At 38.8% G+C, this 19,559-nt stretch overlaps 1 long non-coding RNA gene across 1 annotated transcript in view; it reads right to left on the reverse strand.

Moving 5' to 3' along the window:
• Positions 1–2,990: 2,990 nt before the first annotated feature.
• LOC144767826 (uncharacterized) overlaps positions 2,991–19,559 on the reverse strand; it is a 103,314-nt gene continuing 86,745 nt past the window's right edge. The window contains exon 3 of the long non-coding RNA XR_013598352.1: positions 2,991–4,219. This is a non-coding gene — a long non-coding RNA (uncharacterized LOC144767826). The remainder of the gene's footprint in view (positions 4,220–19,559) is intronic.

Genomic DNA, 19,559 nt, shown 5'->3' on the forward strand with positions numbered 1-19,559 from the left:
CATATTTATTTTAACTTACACTTACCAAAACACCAGACTAGTCAAGCAACAGAGGAATGCATTTTCTCAATTTACCTTTAACGGTTGAAAATGGACAAAAGAGAACGTCGAGAAGTTCTAAACCCATTTACAGATGCTCAAAATAGAAAGTGAAAATATCGGTCTAACTAAGATAGAAGATTGGGTAAACTTCACAGAGAGACTAACAACACTCATGACTGGCAAACCAAAACAGGCGTCTCAATACAATAACAACACGCCATTACCAATCGAGGTCCTCACACTGAAACGAGAACCAAAAAAAGCTGTCAGGAGACTCAAAAGAACAGAGCAGAGCCCCGCAGGTTGGAAAGTCACATGTTACCTAAGGAAGTTATGCAAAAGAAGCTATGAGAACACAAAAGAAGATGTGAGGACAATTTTTGGGCAATTCAAGTACATTTTGGGAAACAATAAACAATCTGAATTGGCCCGTCAAATCCCTAGCCTCAAATGTACAAAAAGATTTACAGGTACCAAATCCCCGAATCTCCCAGCTGGCAAGGAAAAAGAGCGCATAAATCATCGGGACCAGGTGGAACTAAAAAACAATGACAATGTCTTCAGAGAGTAAAAAACAGCACTAAGTATCAACAATTCACTACTGTGCTGCCAGCGTACGAAGCACACAAGAATGGCGCTGAGATCAGTGCTTGTATCTTTAGGGCAAGACCTGACAGGTCTGCCTATGTATTGGATGATGTAAATTGAATAACAAAGAAAGGACTAGAAAACAGTGCTCTAGGACCAAATGGCATCCCTCAAGTAATCTTCAAACTTGCCCCATATTTCAGTTGTAGGAGAATAATGATCTTTTTTAAAGAAGTTGAGAATTTAAATCAAATTCCTTTGACCTGGTAAGGTTCTATAATTTCACCAATCTATAAATGTGGCGATTGAACATGCCCGTCAAATTACAGGTTATTTGCTTTACTGGACGTAGAAGCAAATACTATTCTTCCCTGATCCTGGAAGACCTGACTACCTGGTCAAATAACCTTAACTTGAGAGCTATCAATCAGAGAGGTTTTGGAAAAGGAATCGGGATAATTACAAATATCTTAACACTTTCCTTGATTGCTGACAAGTACAAATGCAGAAAACAACATCTGCACCTTTGTTTTAAAGCTGCATTCAACAGTGTGGATCGTCACATCCTATGGGAAAAGCTGAACTCTTGGAACTTTCCCGAGAAAATTTTCAGAGGAATATTGCTTCTTTACTCCAACACATGGATGAGAGCAAAGCTGGGAGATGGTTCAAGACTAACAAGAAAAGTGACTACCACAAAAGGGCTGAAAAAAGGGTGCGTGCTGGCACCACACCTTTATAATCTTTTTTATGGTGGACCTGGTACACAAACTCAATAAGATCAACTCCCATCTACCTCAACTGGGAACGTTATCTGTATTGCACCTTTCATATGCAGATGACGTAGTCCTGATGAGCCTAACCAAGATCGTCCCTCTCAGGTGTCTCGCAGGCATGTTGGAATATATAACAGCTAATAGACTAGAAATAAAGACATTGAAAAACAAGACAATGCTAATTAGCAACTACCTAATGGCCAAGCAGAACTCAAACTTGAGGACAACCTGTTAGAAGAAGTTTCTAACTACAAATACCTGGGTTTTATATAGACCACAGGCAGAACCATCGAGAGCAAAAACCATACATGCTTCAAAACACAAATGCACTAACGTTTGCCTTCAGGACTCTAGCAATAAAACTGAAGGGGCCATCGTACAAACACTTGCTAGCAGTAGTAGCGGCTAAAATGCTTCCAACGTTCACCTATTGCTCTACAAAGACAAATTGCTAGTTTCAACATACAAAAGGGTTTTTCAGATACATAAGTCAAAATCTCCAGCTCAGCTTAGACAGGAATTTGGCTTAACAAACGAAACGCTAGGGAATATGTACGCAACCATTAAGCAATGGTACCGACTGAAACGAAATAAAGAAGATTCCCTATTGAACATAGCTCTGAGGGAGGAACTAGAAAGGGAAAAAATCTTCATACAACCAATATCGCCAAAAAGCATTATTAAAAACTTGCACAGGCGAGCTTTAGAACACCAACCTGACCTACCCATCTTTCAAAAAATCCATTAACCCCTTCTGCGCTCAGGACGAGCTCAGCTCGTCATGAGGTTTACCTGTCGTGCGCTCATGACGAGCTGAGCTCGTCATGAACCGCGGAGTTTTAAAACTTCAGCGCGCAGCGGGAAAACCCGCCGCGCGCATGTGGTTAATGTAACTGCACAATTCCTCTCCTTGCTAAGTGACAAAAACATTATTAGCAAGAGACCGCATGCTTGGATGGTGATCAACAACTATAAGACCCTTGTGTCAGCACCATATCTAAACATCACATTCTTGGTCTATCGAAAGCAAAAACTGATGACCCTTTGTTTCGGCGAACTACCTTCCATCTCTGATCAGCCAACCTGGGTCCATAATTGGCCGAAGGAATGCCGACTATGCGGCAGCAAAAAAGAGGACTTCATCCACTTAATCTGTGTATGTCCCAAACTTCTAAATGTACTAGTCACTTTAATGAGGAATACACTACCAGAAGAATAAGGACCTGCAGATCTCCTATAAAAGCAGGTCTGACCCAACTGATACTTTAATGAACTGTCAATTGATAAAGGTTCTTAACTCTCATGAATGGGCATTAAAAGCAGAACAGCTAGCTATTGCCCCAAAATACAAAAAACTCAATGCCACTCTGAACTTAAGTGAGATCGTCTGTCAATTCAGAATTACGCCTGGAATGTAACCTTTTTGACTGTACAGTGGAACATGGATTAACTAATGTTTGGAACCCATTAATTGTATGTTACATACTCTTGTATATACTTGAATATTATTAACTGAGATTGTAAAGATTTTACAATTTTAAGGATAATGACAACTTTTTATTGTTGATCTTTTTTATTCAGGTGACAAATTGTTATGGTTTCAATTAACTAAAACAATACACATTTATGTACCATTCCTATTATTTCACATTTCACCTAATGTTTGTAATGGATTCTGACAAAAAGATACCACTCCTCCCCTTTATGGAATGTCTACAATGTCATCTTAAATTTTACACTGACACTAGAATGACCTTATTGTGTTGCTTGGTTTGGAATGGGGGGGATATTGTGCGTGTGTGTTGTTTGAAGAATGTATAGCTCTACCATTGGTGTTGTTTTTGGCATAAAGATCTTGGCAGTGTGATGTGCGTACACAACCGAATTCTATTGTTTTGTATTGTATTGTATTGTAATTGCATTTATATAGTGAGGTGTCAAAGTAATTTTTCAGCGAGTAGAACACTACTCCGGAACCCATAAAGGATTAGTGGTGATTTAGTATAGTGGAAAACTAAAGTAATTTGAGTGGTGGATATGCTAGTGAGTTACTTGGATTGAGAAGGCTAGTGGAGGGATAGAGGAGAGAAATAGGTTTGTATTTATATAGTGCTTGCTATCCCGGATGGGGTGTTGAAGAGCTCTTTTGGCCAGTAGCACGCTACTCCGGTACCCATAAAGGATTAGTGGTGAACTAGGATAGTGAAATATGAAAATAATTTGAGTGGTAGACATGTCAGTCTGGTATCTGAATTGAAAAAGATAGTGGAGGGATGTTTTAGCGCTCAGAGTAGTAGAAAGAAGCTTGGGATGGGTAAAAGGGAGGTGGAGGGGGAAGAGTCAGAGTGAATAGTTTATATAGGCTTGATTTGGGGGATTGGAATAGTAAACAAGCCTGACAAGGTTTTTTGGGGGGCATCATAGTAGTGGTATGGGGTTTGGGATATTTGAGAGAGTGGAGGTAGAGGATATATAGAGGACTAGGATGAGAAATAGGGTAGTGCATTGGAAAGAGTAGGAGAAAGAGGTCTGAGATGAGTCAGAAAGTTGGGGTAGAGGATATAATGAGAGCGTTATAGGGTGTGAAATAGGGTAGTGCATTGGATATGCTGAATAATGATAAATAAATCCACATTTGTAAAGCGCACAATCACCCGCAAGGGTCTCTGCACTGAGGGCCGTCGGGAAGATTAAGCAAGCTATTGCCCAGAGTCACATGGTGCTGGGCTAATCTGCTGCCGGTGATCGAACCGTGATCCCCAGATTCCGGAGTCAGTCACCCTAGCCGCGGCGCCACACCTCTTTTCCTTCTCCTGAAATAGAAGAAAAGTAATACATTTATAGATCCATAAGTGCATGCAAGGTTTATAGATGCATAAAGGGAGGTAGTATTTGTAGATTAAAGATGCATAATAATAATAAATGTTTGCATTTTTATTGAATGTTATTTTGAAATCCATAAATAACCCAATGTTATCTAATGCCATTTTCTAAACATCACAAATCATTTACTATCATTGGAAAATTGCTAAATTCCCTTTTTTAATTAGGAAAGTATCAAAGAGTGAAGTACACATACAAGGCTCATGAAATAATATATAATAAAGACATTGACATGTAAATATTGAGCAAGCCGTTGTCAATATGAATAACTACATTCATGTATAAAAATAAAATTGAATCTCTATCAACAAATTCACCCCTCATGAACACCACATCAACCTGATTCAGAAATACATAGTTAGGAAGGCTCTGAGATCCAGCCTGAGATCACTGATTGACAGATCGCAGGGGCTGTGGCATGTAGCTGGCAAACAAATGGCAAATCAGGAAATCCCAGATTAATCCCACTGATAGGCGCAGATACACCACAATGGTCCAGGGAGATTGGCTCCAATAAAGCTCACACTGCTAGAGGGGTATGCGCGCTCCAAAAACATCATAACATAAGATGCAGCATAAAGTTAGGAACATATGGCAAATCAGGACACAGCACACACAGTACACGCAGTGATCACGCACTCCCTATGCTGGATATCTGTACACGTAACTCATTGGCTGCATTGGGTCCACATAAGGTTGGGGCCCACCTGGATTCCCTATCAAATAAATGAATTTACTACACCAAAGACAGAGGTTCACATTCCTTACCAAAAAAGGATAGCTGGAGCTGTTTATGTCATTCAATGAATTGAATAAAAAACCATTTGAGATTGAACGTAAGTTGAGACAGTCCTCAGACCCTGTGCCTGTGAATTTTCTCCCGGCTGCACTGTTTAATTACACAAACTTTTTCTGTTTTACAAAATGCCTCTTGTCTCTTGTTTGTTTAAGGTAAGTCATATTCGAACAACCTTTTGGTGAGCCACCAACAGAGCTGGTTGTTACTTCATACCCGACTGCAGCTAAAGGAAGGAGACCCCACCAGGATGAATTTACATTTGCAAATCAAAGAAGGTGAGCAGCCACCACAAATGATTAGATGTACTGCTGAATCCGCGGGTCAGAAGTCCGTCCTAAAGTAGCTATAAGAGGGTAAGAGACTACATCAGAACCTTAGGAAAGCCTCGGATATATGGCAAACTAGGGAGAAGTGTAAAAAGATAAACAGAGAGTGCTCCCACTGACAGATCTCTGGCTTAATACTTATGTTATATGTCCTAAGTGAGTAGTTGTAAGGCGGCCTTGTCGGCGATCCTGCAGAAGTCACCGATTTTCAATAGTCAGCACACTAGGGAAGGTGAATATTTATAGTATAGTCCTTTATATCTCCCAAGATGCTATTTTTGTGACAAAGCTATCCTGATTGGGCAGAGTTGGCATCTCAATCTCATTTTTTAGACTACAAGGTTTTCTTAGTGGCAATGCTTTCTGAACACCATGGGTATCAGAAAGGAGTGAGAGCTGTTGGGTGCTTGGACCCTTAGGTGTGATAAAGATGATATGCAGACCCCTGGCTGTGTATAGAGTGTGATTAGGATATTTAGAGAAGATAATTTTGACCTGGGAAACTGGGTAAAACAGTGTGTATGGTCAAGAGAGGCCTGTAGTTCTCGAGTTAGTCCCTTTTTCTGCTAACCTTAGTCCCAGAGCTGATATTGGCTGACTATCAGGCTCACTTATTGCTGTGTAACGCACAGAGCCTTCCCTGTCCATAGCATGGCTTGCACTAGGAGCAGGCTAAGAGATTTTTGACAAAATCATCTTTTTTTCTCTGCCTGTTTTGCTGACATTGATGTAGATTATATGTGATCTTATGGTGTTGTTAATGATTGCAAACTGTATTTAGTTTTCTGTTGATGATTCAATGTTTGCTACTATTTCTCACAAACTATACTTGACGCCAAAAGTCAATATCATTCAGATACTGTTATATTGACAATTGCACTTTTTATGTATGGTGCAACCTTTCACATGCATTGCTATTTGTGTTGATGAAATGCTCATATTGAATTTTTGATGCATCTGCAGATAGCGCTGAGCTCATAGTAACATAATTACGAGAAGTATACCCCATGCATTTTCCCCACGATTAGATCAAAAACAAAGTTTCCCCAAAAACTAGCTAGGGTGTACTTTGACCACTAATACTACAAGACCTACCTACCATGGCAACAACAATAAAGCATATGCAGACCAGGTTACCCACACAGGCTAAAAAACATAATACCTTTCAGCAAGAATGTGACACACAAACAAATGCATACATAGTTCCCTGGCATAAAGAAGGAACTTTTGGCACTAAAGCAATCGAACATATGAGAATACATATCCAAAACAAATACACAGGTCAAAGGAAAGAACGTATTTATGGGCCATCTTTGAGGAGGCCCATATTGATTATCCCACATCCTACCCTATGTTAGCAAGCAAAGCATGAGCACCTCCCCCACCATATACAGGTATGTAACTGCTAATTGGTTTTTGTGCCCCCATTAGAAAATAGATAGTTGGTTGTCAGAACACTGAATTTCATCTGAACCTCATCACATCCTACAATGGATGTAGGTCCGATTGTTTACTACGGACTTGAAGGACGTAGCCCATCCCAAAATAGTACTTAAAATCACTCCGAAAATCATTAACATATACCAATGGGGAAGCGAGTAAGGGAATTATTTCATGATTGAGATATAAGAAAGAGTGATAATTTTGATGCACACACTCCCTTTAGGTGCATTGAATTGAGCATCCACTAAAACAGTTACAAACAGTACCACTCCAAAATGGCCACTGCATTGGTCTGTCATTGGCGCTGTTTTGGGCCCCTATTAGAAAATAGAGAGTTGGTTTTGAGAACACTAAATCACATTTCATCACATCCTACAATAGATGTAGGTCTGAGTGTTCACTACGGACAAGAATGACTTAGCCCATCCCCAAATAATATTTAAAATCACTCGGAAAATCATTAACATATACCAATGGGGAAGCGAGTAAGGGAATAATTCCATGACTGAGATATAAGAAAGAGCGATAATTTTGATGCACACACTTCCTTTAGGTGCATTGATTTGAGCATTCACTAAATCATTTACAAATAGTACCACTTCGAAATGGCCACTGCATTTGTTTGTCATCTGTTTAATCTTTGCCGACTTCTCCACGCTAGACGAAAGCAGTCCGACCACATGTTCGGATGTCACGTGCTCGGGGCTTGGACGAGTTAAGACTGCGCGTCCTGCTCCGTAGGCATGTTCCTGGGATGATTTACGGAGGGAAATCACTAACTGTATGGTAAGGAGAGGGCTCGTTTGTGTTTGGGAGGTATTTCTACTCATTAGCGGTCCTGCCCGTTTTCTGACGTTCGAGTAGAAACAGGGGCACACAACCTTTGGATATGGTCCTTCGTTTTCTTCTTCTTTTCTAAATAATGTCCTCCGGCACTATTGTGAGTTAAAAAAGCGTTTTGACTCAGTAACCCGGTTTTGTTCCCCGGTGTCTGGATGCTCTAGAAAAAACGGGGGCATGAGACGGTCGAAAAAGGTTTACTGGCACTAAAAATCGGTCATATGTGGTGTTTTGATTTGGGTGGGTGAGATCAATGACAACATCACATAATAACCGAGAAATGGCTGCATAGCACATAAAACATACGTGCAGCCACTAGAGTGGGTCAGTATTTGCGTTGCCACCTGGGTGAAGCAATCTGGTGGACCTCATCGAATACGAGAATGAGGTGGCGCTAATCAGCTACAGAGATATATATGTATACAGTTGCTGTGTGTGTGATCAAACCGGCGAAGTTATAAATTGCACTCCATTGAGTTTACAGTCAGTTTAATCAGGAGTCGGTATGACTATGACTCCAGTGAGTGACATCAGCTGAGTGTTGAAACAATGACGATTGGGGTATTCCACTCTCTTTTAACTTTGAACTGGTTTTCCCCTATATGTTGCACAAGTAGATACAACAGCCAACAGTAAGGCGGAGAACTACCTGTGCAGCTGGTACGATTGACCATAGCTGTTCCAGGGTAAAGTGGTTTACACAAATGTGTAATTTTTAATTCATTGGTGGAGGTCATAAATTGGATCTAATAAGTTTTGGGTTCAGAGATGGATTCTTCAAAAAAATGTTGTATGTATTTTTGTTTTAACTCGGCAGCTTCCTGTTTTAAAGACAATCAAAGTGGGTGCAGCAACAGAGTGTTCACCCTGATGAATCTGCCATAAATCCTAACGGGCAGTGAAACATGTCGGCTACAGGTATTTGGATGCGAATTTAAGCTTCCAGCCTTTTTAATTCAGCAGCTCAGACCTCAATCAATAATAAAGTGGTCCAGGAGGTTTGATTGTTGATTTTATCTTCACTCTGTTCTGTTTCCTCACTAGGAGCTATGTTCTAAGCTCCACGCTTTGCACCTTTTTCTTTATGTCTTTGTCTTTACTTTTCACAAATTCTGGAAATTGGAATGGCTACCTATGATGAGAAAGGGGCACGACATTTGGTAAACAACTAACCAATTTGCCCCGAGGGTGTTCGCCCGTGAGGTGCCTTCCTTTCCGCCACGCATTTTTTCTGTCTTTAAATGTTTATGTGTGGTTGTGTGTATAATCCCACGTATATCGGTTGGGATCGATTGCGCCGAGTTGAACATAGAATGAACCCCTGCTCTGTGTTACTACTAATAATTGTAAACGAAGTATTCGTGTAGGACATTGATGCACTAGAGACAACAAATACCTACTTAGAGTATCTACGAAGAGGTATACCCAGAATTTTACTATAGAAAATTCCGGTGGAGAATGGTCTCGTGCCTGTTTGATAACTACCGCTTGTCCTGGGTACAGGGAATTTTTTGGATTGCAATTCATTGAGTGGAGGGCTTTCCCTAACAGTACCCGTTGCTTTTCCCTCTAAGCTCCTTTTGCTATTGCATGTAACTGCTCATGCCTGTTCACCCCACATTAGGGTACTCCAATTCACCAGTAGGTGGAACTGATGGTGTTGTGATGAATGATTAGTAGCCAAGGAGTATCTTTGAAAATTCTTTATTAGTCTTGGTTGCAGGATGGTATTTAAGTACAACGACCGAACCAGGAGCAGAAACTCCAACTGTCACACCTCAACACACAGACACCCAAACATTCCATTCATCTCGATCACACCAACATTTCAATCAAACCACTCACACTGGCTGAGCAGCTAGGAGCCAAGGTAACACAGGAGATGCATGAACAACTAAGCAGGATATAACAGATGGGCCCCCACTGAATTATCAATGTTTTGGCCCAAGCATGCGAAACCAACAGGCCAGCATGCCTAGACAACTCCAGCGCAATCAAAGTCTAGTGGAAAGGCTCCCAGAATCTGGACCCCCCTCATCCGTCCCGTCCAATACATAGAACCACAGCAGGGAGAACATGCACTCACATTGGTTCAGGTGAACATGCATGAGTGACAGGGAGATTTGTGGCAGTCCTAGACAGTGTTACAGCTAGCGGAGGTGAGGACAGAAGCCCCACCCCCCAGGTACTGATGAAGACAGTGAGGCTACAGGTTTTGTTCAGATAGCTGAGGAAACAACAGAGAGCAAAAATGAGGGGAAGTCTGACTAAAAAGTAAAGTGCAATACTCAGAGCATGGAAGGCAACCTAGACAGGATGAGGAAGTAAGGTACGAGCTAAGGGGAAAGCAAGAAAGAGTTTGTGACCAGGAAACCCAGCACGAAAACAGAACAGAGCAACCCCTACATAAGTAAAGTGGGAGTAGGTACAGGTGATCCAGCGCTCTCACCAAAATTTTGCACAAATGACACTATCTACTACCACAAAACTTACACTACAACACTAGGCCCATAACAACAATAGAGCGCTTGAATCATGAGGTGATAAGATCTAAATATAGTTGTTTAAACCATCTACAATAATCAAGACCAGCTTGTCATTTTAGAAAGTTTATTTTAACACATCTAGAAAAACTTAGGTTTTGGTATTTTATTAAACAAGCATTAGAAAATGTCATAAAGAAAGATTTATTCAGTATTAATAAAAAGAGCATAAATCAAGAATTATTATTCATTAGCAGGAATAAGTAAAATTAAGCATTTCCAAAATCCTAACTATATCTCTGTCTCTACCCTCATCACCTAGTAATAAAGTAATTTAATAAAAACTCCTGTCCTCACGTGTAAAGTCCATCAGCATAACATCGTCCTCCAAAATTCTCGAGCGTAAGCCAACTATGTGTTCTCTGAACCTATTCTTATACCCTAATTTAGCTGAGCTAACTAATTTTCACATTCCAGCAGACAAATTCTAGTTCTCCATTGGCTGAGCCACCTCGTACCACAGTAAACTGTGACACCTCCTTCTTACATGTCCGGGCAAATTCACTAGTCCATTGTTCATTTAGAAGTCTTGGCAGCTTCTCCTTAGGCTGCTACATTTTGTAGCAACAGCTTCCTTTTGACCTTGAGCTAGTCAGCTCTGAACTCCCGTGGCACGATAGCAAACGTTAGCAAATTTCTCCAAAAAGTCATCTTTTTAGCAGTTCAATCCAAAACCTTTCAAAATAAAAGCTCAGAGGCCTTTTCCATCCTTCTTGGAATTATTTTCACTTGAGCCATTTTTGTCATTAGGCCTCTTTCAGAAAGCGTCAATTTTCTGCGCCACTTTTTAAAAGGGTACTAATTTTCTGCAGCCATCTCTAAGCTTCACTTGTAAAACTATTATATAAACAAACACAAAGAATAATTAATGAAAGAAATACAGTTTGTTCTGTTGCCTCCCATCATTGCTAATAATTAACCCATTAGTCTAAATTACCTAGCAGTAAAGCAAAAATAAAGCAGCATTTTATATCTACCAGTCTTCATTAATCCAGCAGGGTTCTTTATGCACCTATAAAGAATATAGTGACACCACATAGACAAGGGAAGCAAAATAAGCACATGCCATTATTTCAAAAACAGCTGCTATTAGTTATGACATGACAATAGACAAGATTAATTTATTATTTTCCACATACATAAGAATGCAACATAATGCACATTTATGAGCACACATGTTAGTTTCCCGCGTGTTCTGTGAAAATGCAACTTTAAACTAGGTTGAATTATTATACACACAGCACAAATTGTTAGCATTATTAATTTATTTATGGAAGTGTGACTTCACGGGTTTAAACAGATTTCTGTTTTCTATCCCGCTCCATCAACTCCCTCATCTGGTGATTAACAAATCACCACACCACCACCCAAAATTTAGCAATAAATTTTATCTAAGATGAACATGATTCAATTTCACCTGTATTAGTATTTCTAAAGACTTATCTCATCAGTTTATCTACAATTCTCATATTGAGTTTTAAGAAACCCCTCTAGTTCTATTTCTTTCTCTTGTGTAACATACAACTAAGCTTCAATAAAAGTGTTGCAAAATCTATAACTAATAAAATGTCAGTATCTTGCTTGTCATATTAACCTTAAACTTCTCCTTATTAATTTCTAAAAGAACAATAACCTAAATTAACCAAAGCAGAATTATATTTTCATTAAGCTTGCAAAGAAAAATAAAACAAAAATTTTAAAAATTTTACCTAAATTTTCAAAAAATTTCTAACACCCCCCTTTTTCAAATTTTTTTTTTTTTTTATATACTCTTTAAACCTTCTAACAGTTTTTCTTCGACCTAATGTCACAAATTAATTTTTCAGCTAACACAATTTCTTCGACCTTGTGTCATCTAACACATTTCTTCAGCCTTATGCCAAAAACAGAGAACCTAAAATTTTATATGTATGTACTTCAATCATTGTCACTATTCTCTTCAATCTTTTCCTGACTGCAATCCATTACAGGTATCACTTCCATTTTCTTTCCTGCCTCACTTTTCTTTTCAGAATCTTTTTGACTTGATTTTTCATCAATCTGTTTCTTTGATCTGTATCTTAATTTGAATTTTAGGCCTTCATTTTCTTCTTGCCAGTTATCACTTTTTCTTAGTAATTTCTTCTTTTGCTTGGTCACATTACATTCTGTTCTCCAAGCTCCTTTTCTGAATTTTCTTATTTGAGAATCTTCATCATTCTCATCAGTTTCAGTGTCAGAAATTTTCATTCTGGACTCAGGTACTTCTTTACTCAGCAACTTCACTCCGTTAGGAACGTCATCTTTGTAGCTGGTACTTGGCAAATCATTTTCTTCTTCGATTACCTTCAACTTCCCAGTTTCAGAATTCCTGTTCCTGCTTTCAGAGCTACTTTTCTGCTTTTCAATACTCTCCTGGTCTTGAATCACAATTTGATCACATTCTTCTTCTGCTTCTTTTTCTGGCAGATTTCTTCAGGCTCTTCTTCAGAATCTGAATCATCAATTGTGACATTATCCTCATCAGGATTTTCAGGTGTAGTTACACGGAAAGTATGGCCAGTGTCAATCCACTTCTTCAGTCTTTTGCACTTCTCTGCATTTGTTGTGACAAGACTGACTGACCTCCTTTTCTGCCACCTTGGCACTAGAGAATTTCTTTTTAGACGAACCTTTTTCCTGATCCTTTTACCTGGTAACAGATCAAATACTTGCTCTTTTTCTCTTGTTTGCACTTCAGTTTCATCTTCATCAAACACAGAAATCATTTCATCTGATAAATTCCTGCAGTTTTCCAATTTGATGCTATCATTGATAGTCATCATTCTTTTCTCTGGTATAAATGTTTGTCTCATGACCTTGTCCATCATAATCTCACGTGGACTTAAATCTGTCTTTTTATCAGTAGTATTTCTCAGAAACATCAAAACAAGTGGAAGGATATCTGTCCACTTTGTACCTGCAGCTAGGCTTATTTTTGCATCTCTGTCTTTTATAGTACCGTTCTCTTGCTCCTCAACATCTGAAATTTCTAGTTTATGTGTACAATGGAGCAATCTGTTTTCAATATGTTTTCTGTTATCTGATAACTTTGCAACAGTAATTTCATCATCATGTCTCATCTGAAATGTTTCAACCCATTTTGTAATCAAACAGTAAATCACAAAAATGTAGCACAGTTTTTCATGTAGTGACATCTCACAGAAATCCATTTGTAATCTGGTCAATGAACCACTCTCCTGTAATTCTGTTTCCAATCTCACAATTGTTCTCTTAATTGTGTTCACTTGCTGATATGTCAGACACCTCTGGTAAAGAAATTCTGCAATTTTATGGTACATTCTGTCCATGTCAGTAATCATGCTATTTAGTAAAACTACTCTGTCATCTTTGTGTGACAAAATCTCATCCTCATCTCGCTGTCTAAAATCTGTTCTCAACCATGTGTTTCTCTCCTCATGAGTTGCATCATCTTGAAAGTCTTTGATTACCTGCCATGTTTCAACTACAGATGTTAATATTAGTGAACTCAAAGCATGTTCATCATTTATTTTGTATGCTGCACATATCACGACAGCAAACCTTTCTGCCAATTGAATATCATCAATCAACCTTTTAATTAAATTTGCATTTCTGAAAAGTGAACCTGCAGAAGTCAAAGTTCTAATCTGTTGATCAATTACGTCCTTCACTTTGATGTCTTCACTTAAAAGAACATCATTTTTATTCCAACATTCTGGAAGTGCATTTGTTCTTTTTGGACTCTTTTCTTGATCTTTATTTAATCCTGTATCTGTTTTGTCTATCTGCTCATTAACAAAATTTTGTAATGGCAATGAAGTTATCTCAATCTCTTGAGTCATTACCTGTCGCTGTATTTGTAGCTCTTTATTTAGCTCATTTATCTCAATCTCCTTTTCCTTTGAACATAATTTTGACTCATCAGGCTGTATCAATTTAATCAGGTCAATGTCAGACTTCTCACTTACCAGAACTGAAGTCATCTCTGTTCCTTGCTCTGTTGCAATCCCTACTAATTCAATTTTAAGTACAATAGAATAAACCTTTTCAGTTAATGGGACCTTTAAAACTGCGTAATTAATTTCATCTTTTCTAAGCGTAGGGACTATCTCTGTTTCCATAATTTTCATGTACTCCTTTAAATTATTTGATGAATTTACATAATCAGGAATATTAATTCCAGAAGTACTAGGTCTTTCATCATGCTTCTCTGTCACGTCATTTTTAGTAAAATTCTGAGCTGGCACTTTATTAATCTGATCTAACACTTTTGGCGTTGCTTTAATCTGTTCTAGGGGTCTTCGTGAATTTCTGTTCTGATCCATATTCACAATATCAATTTTACACTGATCTATATTTTCTACTCTGACACTTTTATTATTTATTTTCGCTAATTTGGGAATCTTTAATTTACTCTCGCATTTAGCTACAACCTTTTTCATCTTCTTGTAAAAGGAAGACATTTTCTTTAAATAATTTGATAAATGTGCTCTCTAAATTTGCCTTGCAACGTTCGCTGATCAATTAAATAATTTATTTAACACTATCAGGTGTAGAAAACCTTATAACTTGGTCAATTTAATATATCTCCTAATTTGCCTGTATCACTAATTATAATTAACCTGTAAAGAAAAACATCAATTTGCAAAAACAATAGCAACGCAAAATATTTATTTATAACAATAATATCAACGTATAATCACATGTGTTTTAAATGTACTTATTTTTCACTTACACACCTTCTGCAACATATACCTGTAAAAAAGAAAACCTAATCTAATTGCCTTTTAATTTAAATATAATTTCTTGCTTGTAAATAACCTTTTACCCTTTTAACATTAATTATATATCATTATCGTATTTCGTTTTGTGACACAATGTTTTACTGTTTCTGCTATAACCTGTATTTAATTTACAATTTTAATGATAACTATTTATTATTTAACTTTTATTTAATAAACTCTAATCACCTTTGCTGTTATTGTCAATTAAACAGGGTAACTAGTTACATATAATATTCAATGTTTTGTAAAATTCCACTTTTTAATGTTAATCAGTTATTAAAATATATTTCTGGGCATTACTAGCATAGCGTTTGATAGGAAATAAACAATGTGCATCAGCACAACAGGTGTTTTAATCAATCATCGTGTGATTACCACAATACTCAGCTGACCAGACTGTTGCTAAGGCCATGAATCGCTATTGCTTCTGTCCCACTCGCCTTACATTCAAACCTCTGCATTAAATCAAATCTGGGACAAAAAAAAAACTTTTAACATACAACAGCGCTTTATCTAATCACAGCGCGATTTTGCTGTGACATCAAAAACACCTCGTCCAGTCAGAACACAGCTTTCACGTTATTTAATAAATTTCAGCGCTGCTGCAGCTGACAGTCTCTCCAGCGCTCGTCATATAACAGCTGTGACATGGAAATCCACTCTATCAGTCACAGAGCGGCCCCTTCGTAACTTTTTCAATCTCGAGGCTCACGAAGCCTCGACCAATGAGGTCGCGGCCTTTGTGTGACGCTACGCGTCAACAACCAATGGGTGCACAACCTCTTAAGGCTGCACCGGGAACTAGGGGTGTGTGCTTCACCATCCAATGGGTGTACAATTTTGTTATGACACGACGGGACCTCCTCCAATGGGAGCGCGGCGGCTGACGAAGACAGTCGCTACAGATGACAGCTCTCCCACTCGCTATTTAACAGCCCTCTCTCCTTTACAAATTGCTCGGGACACAATTTAATTTAATAGCCAGTGGTGCTATTTCAATAAGAAAAACAAAATAATCTAGCAAATTAATTTAAACATAAAAACGAGCAGTAATGCTGTAGATGAAGCGGACTGGTGCGGTCTAAAAGAAAACAAAACCTAACACTTGACAGGCACTTTGTCAAAAAGATAAGGGGCTCAAGTTTAATAAAAGATTACTCTCCAATACAGCGCAATTTGTGCCAGACACTCCAAAGCATGTATAATCAATTGGGAGAGCCTCGCCCAATCAGAGCGGGGCTCACGGAGCCTCAACCAATAAGGTCGCGGCCCTTATATGACGCTGCGCGTCAATAGCCAATGGGTGCGCGGCCTTGCGATGACGCGACGGGCTGTTTTAGCCAATTACAGCACGGCGGCTGACGTAGGGAGCCGCTGCAGGCAGCTCTCTCTCCCACTCGCTCCTCTCTCTCGGCAAACAGCCCCTCCCTCACAAAATTTGTTTGCAACGCAGTGCGCTATGCTTATGGCACGCATTAATCTTTAGAACAAAACGGACGCCTAGCCAATTACAGCATCACAGTAACGCTTCAGTCAATCTGGGAATACTTTTACTGTAATGCTCCAAATACACTTCTCCTTTCTACAACAGCGCCTCCAACAAAGAAACTAAACGGGGGCTTATTACTATATTTGTGTGTGTATTATAAACTTGGGGACACTTATAAAATGTACATAAAATGTTCGGCAGGCAACCACTAAAAACACAGGAGCGCCGACAGCGAATCACAACGCAGCCTTTCACTTTGCCTCAGCCAATAAGAACACTGCTTTGCTTTATCCTTTCAGACATATTAACCAATCAGAGCGCGGCAAGCTCTGACGCATGCAGGAGCTGTGGCTGCAGGCTCTCCCCTTTTGCGCTCTCATACAGTAAACAGCCCTTCCTCTATAGAATATTATTATAATTTCTTGCCACACTTATCAGCCCTGTTTTAAACCATATAGCTAATGTATTGAGGGAAATTTGGGAGTAGTGAGACACTTTCTCGGCAGACAGTGGTTATTTTAATCTAACATCGAGCAACAACCAATCAGAGAGCAGCTTTTCATTAACAATGCTGACGCTCTAGCCAATCCGAGCGCGGCAATTCTGACGTAGGCAGCTGCTGCAGCTTCTGTCTCTCCCTACACGCTGTTTCACTCGCAAAACCAGCCCCTCCCTTACAATTTTCGATCGGGGCACATTTTAATCGTTTTAAACTAGGGAGAACAATTTATTATTATAATTAAAGTGAGGAATGATTATAAAATGAATACTAATCGCTTTTTACTTGCTTAAAAAATGTTTATCAACGTGAAATACCTTAATTATAGCCTAATTAACACAGAACATTCTAAAATGCTCCTGAATGTTTTAAAATAGCACAGTTCACCTTTTTATATTTTTCAACTATGCTGAACACTTTTGAATCGAATTTATTAGTGTGCAGAGCCTTTAAATGTATTTAAACACTGCACAATATCATAAAAAGTCTTAGAATGGTACAGACTTTATCCTAAACTTTCCTAAGTACCTTAGAATTACTTTTGGTACATTTTAGTGAATACATAAAACGAAACTCATCTGTCTGCTTCTCTAATTAGGATAGTTTACATACATTCAAGTATCCACACTTCGGAATAGTCGGCGCTATTCACACTAAGGATAATTTCCATTTGTCAGTAGAGCAACTCTAACACGTAAGAATATGAACTCATTTTCCTCTGAACGCACCGCGAAGTGACAGTATCTAAGAGTTCCACTTGAACATACCTTACAAAACAATCACGCACTTTCACACTGAAAATTCCCTAACTTCAGTCACACATGAAATCCGTACAGGACTCTCACCTGTTTATAGAAATCATGCACCGTTAGCAAAATAACACCGTTATCCGTACAGGGCTCTCACCTGTTTATAGATATAAAACATGTACCCGTACAGGACTCTAACCTGTTTATAGATAATCATGCACCGACATTACTCTGCCCTTCACTCAAGCTTGAATATAACTAATACTCTTATCACAGTGAGTTTTATGGAAGGCGCTTTGTCCCTATTCTCATGCTGCTCTAATTTCTTAGAAAACCCTCACTATTACAAGATTCACACCTAGCCCTAAAACTGTGTTGCACGGCGACAACACTGTATTGCACGGCGACAATACTTCTGGTACACGGCGATACCAACAGTGATACTCGGCGATATCACAGAAACAGATCAGATATTCTGCATGACTAAATTCTCATCACACAGTTTTTGTACCGGTACACACTTAGCACAAAATAAACAAATTCTAGTTCTCCATTGGCTGAGCCACCTCGTACCACAGTAAACTGTGACACCTCCTTCTTACATGTCCGGGCAAATTCACTAGTCCATTGTTCATTTAGAAGTCTTGGCAGCTTCTCCTTAGGCTGCTACATTTTGTAGCAACAGCTTCCTTTTAACCTTGAGCTAGTCAGCTCTGAACTCCCGTGGCACGTTAGCAAACGTTAGCAAATTTCTCCAAAAAGTCATCTTTTTAGCAGTTCAATCCAAAACCTTTCAAAATAAAAGCTCAGAGGCCTTTTCCATCCTTCTTGGAATTATTTTCACTTGAGCCATTTTTGTCATTAGGCCTCTTTCAGAAAGCGTCAATTTTCTGCGCCACTTTTTAAAAGGGTACTAATTTTCTGCAGCCATCTCTAAGCTTCACTTGTAAAACTATTATATAAACAAACACAAAGAATAATTAATGAAAGAAATACAGTTTGTTCTGTTGCCTCCCATCATTGCTAATAATTAACCCATTAGTCTAAATTACCTAGCAGTAAAGCACAAATAAAGCAGCATTTTATATCTACCAGTCTTCATTAATCCAGCAGGGTTCTTTATGCACCTATAAAGAATATAGTGACACCACATAGACAAGGGAAGCAAAATAAGCACATGCCATTATTTCAAAAACAGCTGCTATTAGTTATGACATGACAATAGACAAGATTAATTTATTATTTTCCACATACATAAGAATGCAACATAATGCACATTTATGAGCACACATGTTAGTTTCCCGCGTGTTCTGTGAAAATGCAACTTTAAACTAGGTTGAATTATTATACACACAGCACAAATTGTTAGCATTATTAATTTATTTATGGAAGTGTGACTTCACGGGTTTAAACAGATTTCTGTTTTCTATCCCGCTCCATCACAGGGCACCAATCAGGTAAAAATAAGAGGTAGATTTTGATGAGTGGCTGTTGGCAGGGATCCAAGCCTCACCAAATATTCAAACTAGGAGAGGGGCTGACCTGGTAAAAAGACAAAAAAGGAACCCTGGTGCTGACCCAACCAAGACAGAGGAAGACATTTGTGTGTGACACCCACATGCACAGGAAGGATAGACTGACCCCAAGGGAGATAGTAGACAGTGAGGAAGGCAAAAAAAATTGTGCAGCCATTCTGTCACCTGTTAACCTACTGGACCAAGAGAAAAGAGCAGTACCATGACTATAACAGAAGATTGCATCCAACATGGGATCCCAAGTGGAGCTTCCTCTACTTGCA

This window comes from Lissotriton helveticus, chromosome 7 (genome assembly GCF_964261635.1).
Source record: "Lissotriton helveticus chromosome 7, aLisHel1.1, whole genome shotgun sequence".
NCBI lineage: Eukaryota > Metazoa > Chordata > Amphibia > Caudata > Salamandridae > Lissotriton > Lissotriton helveticus.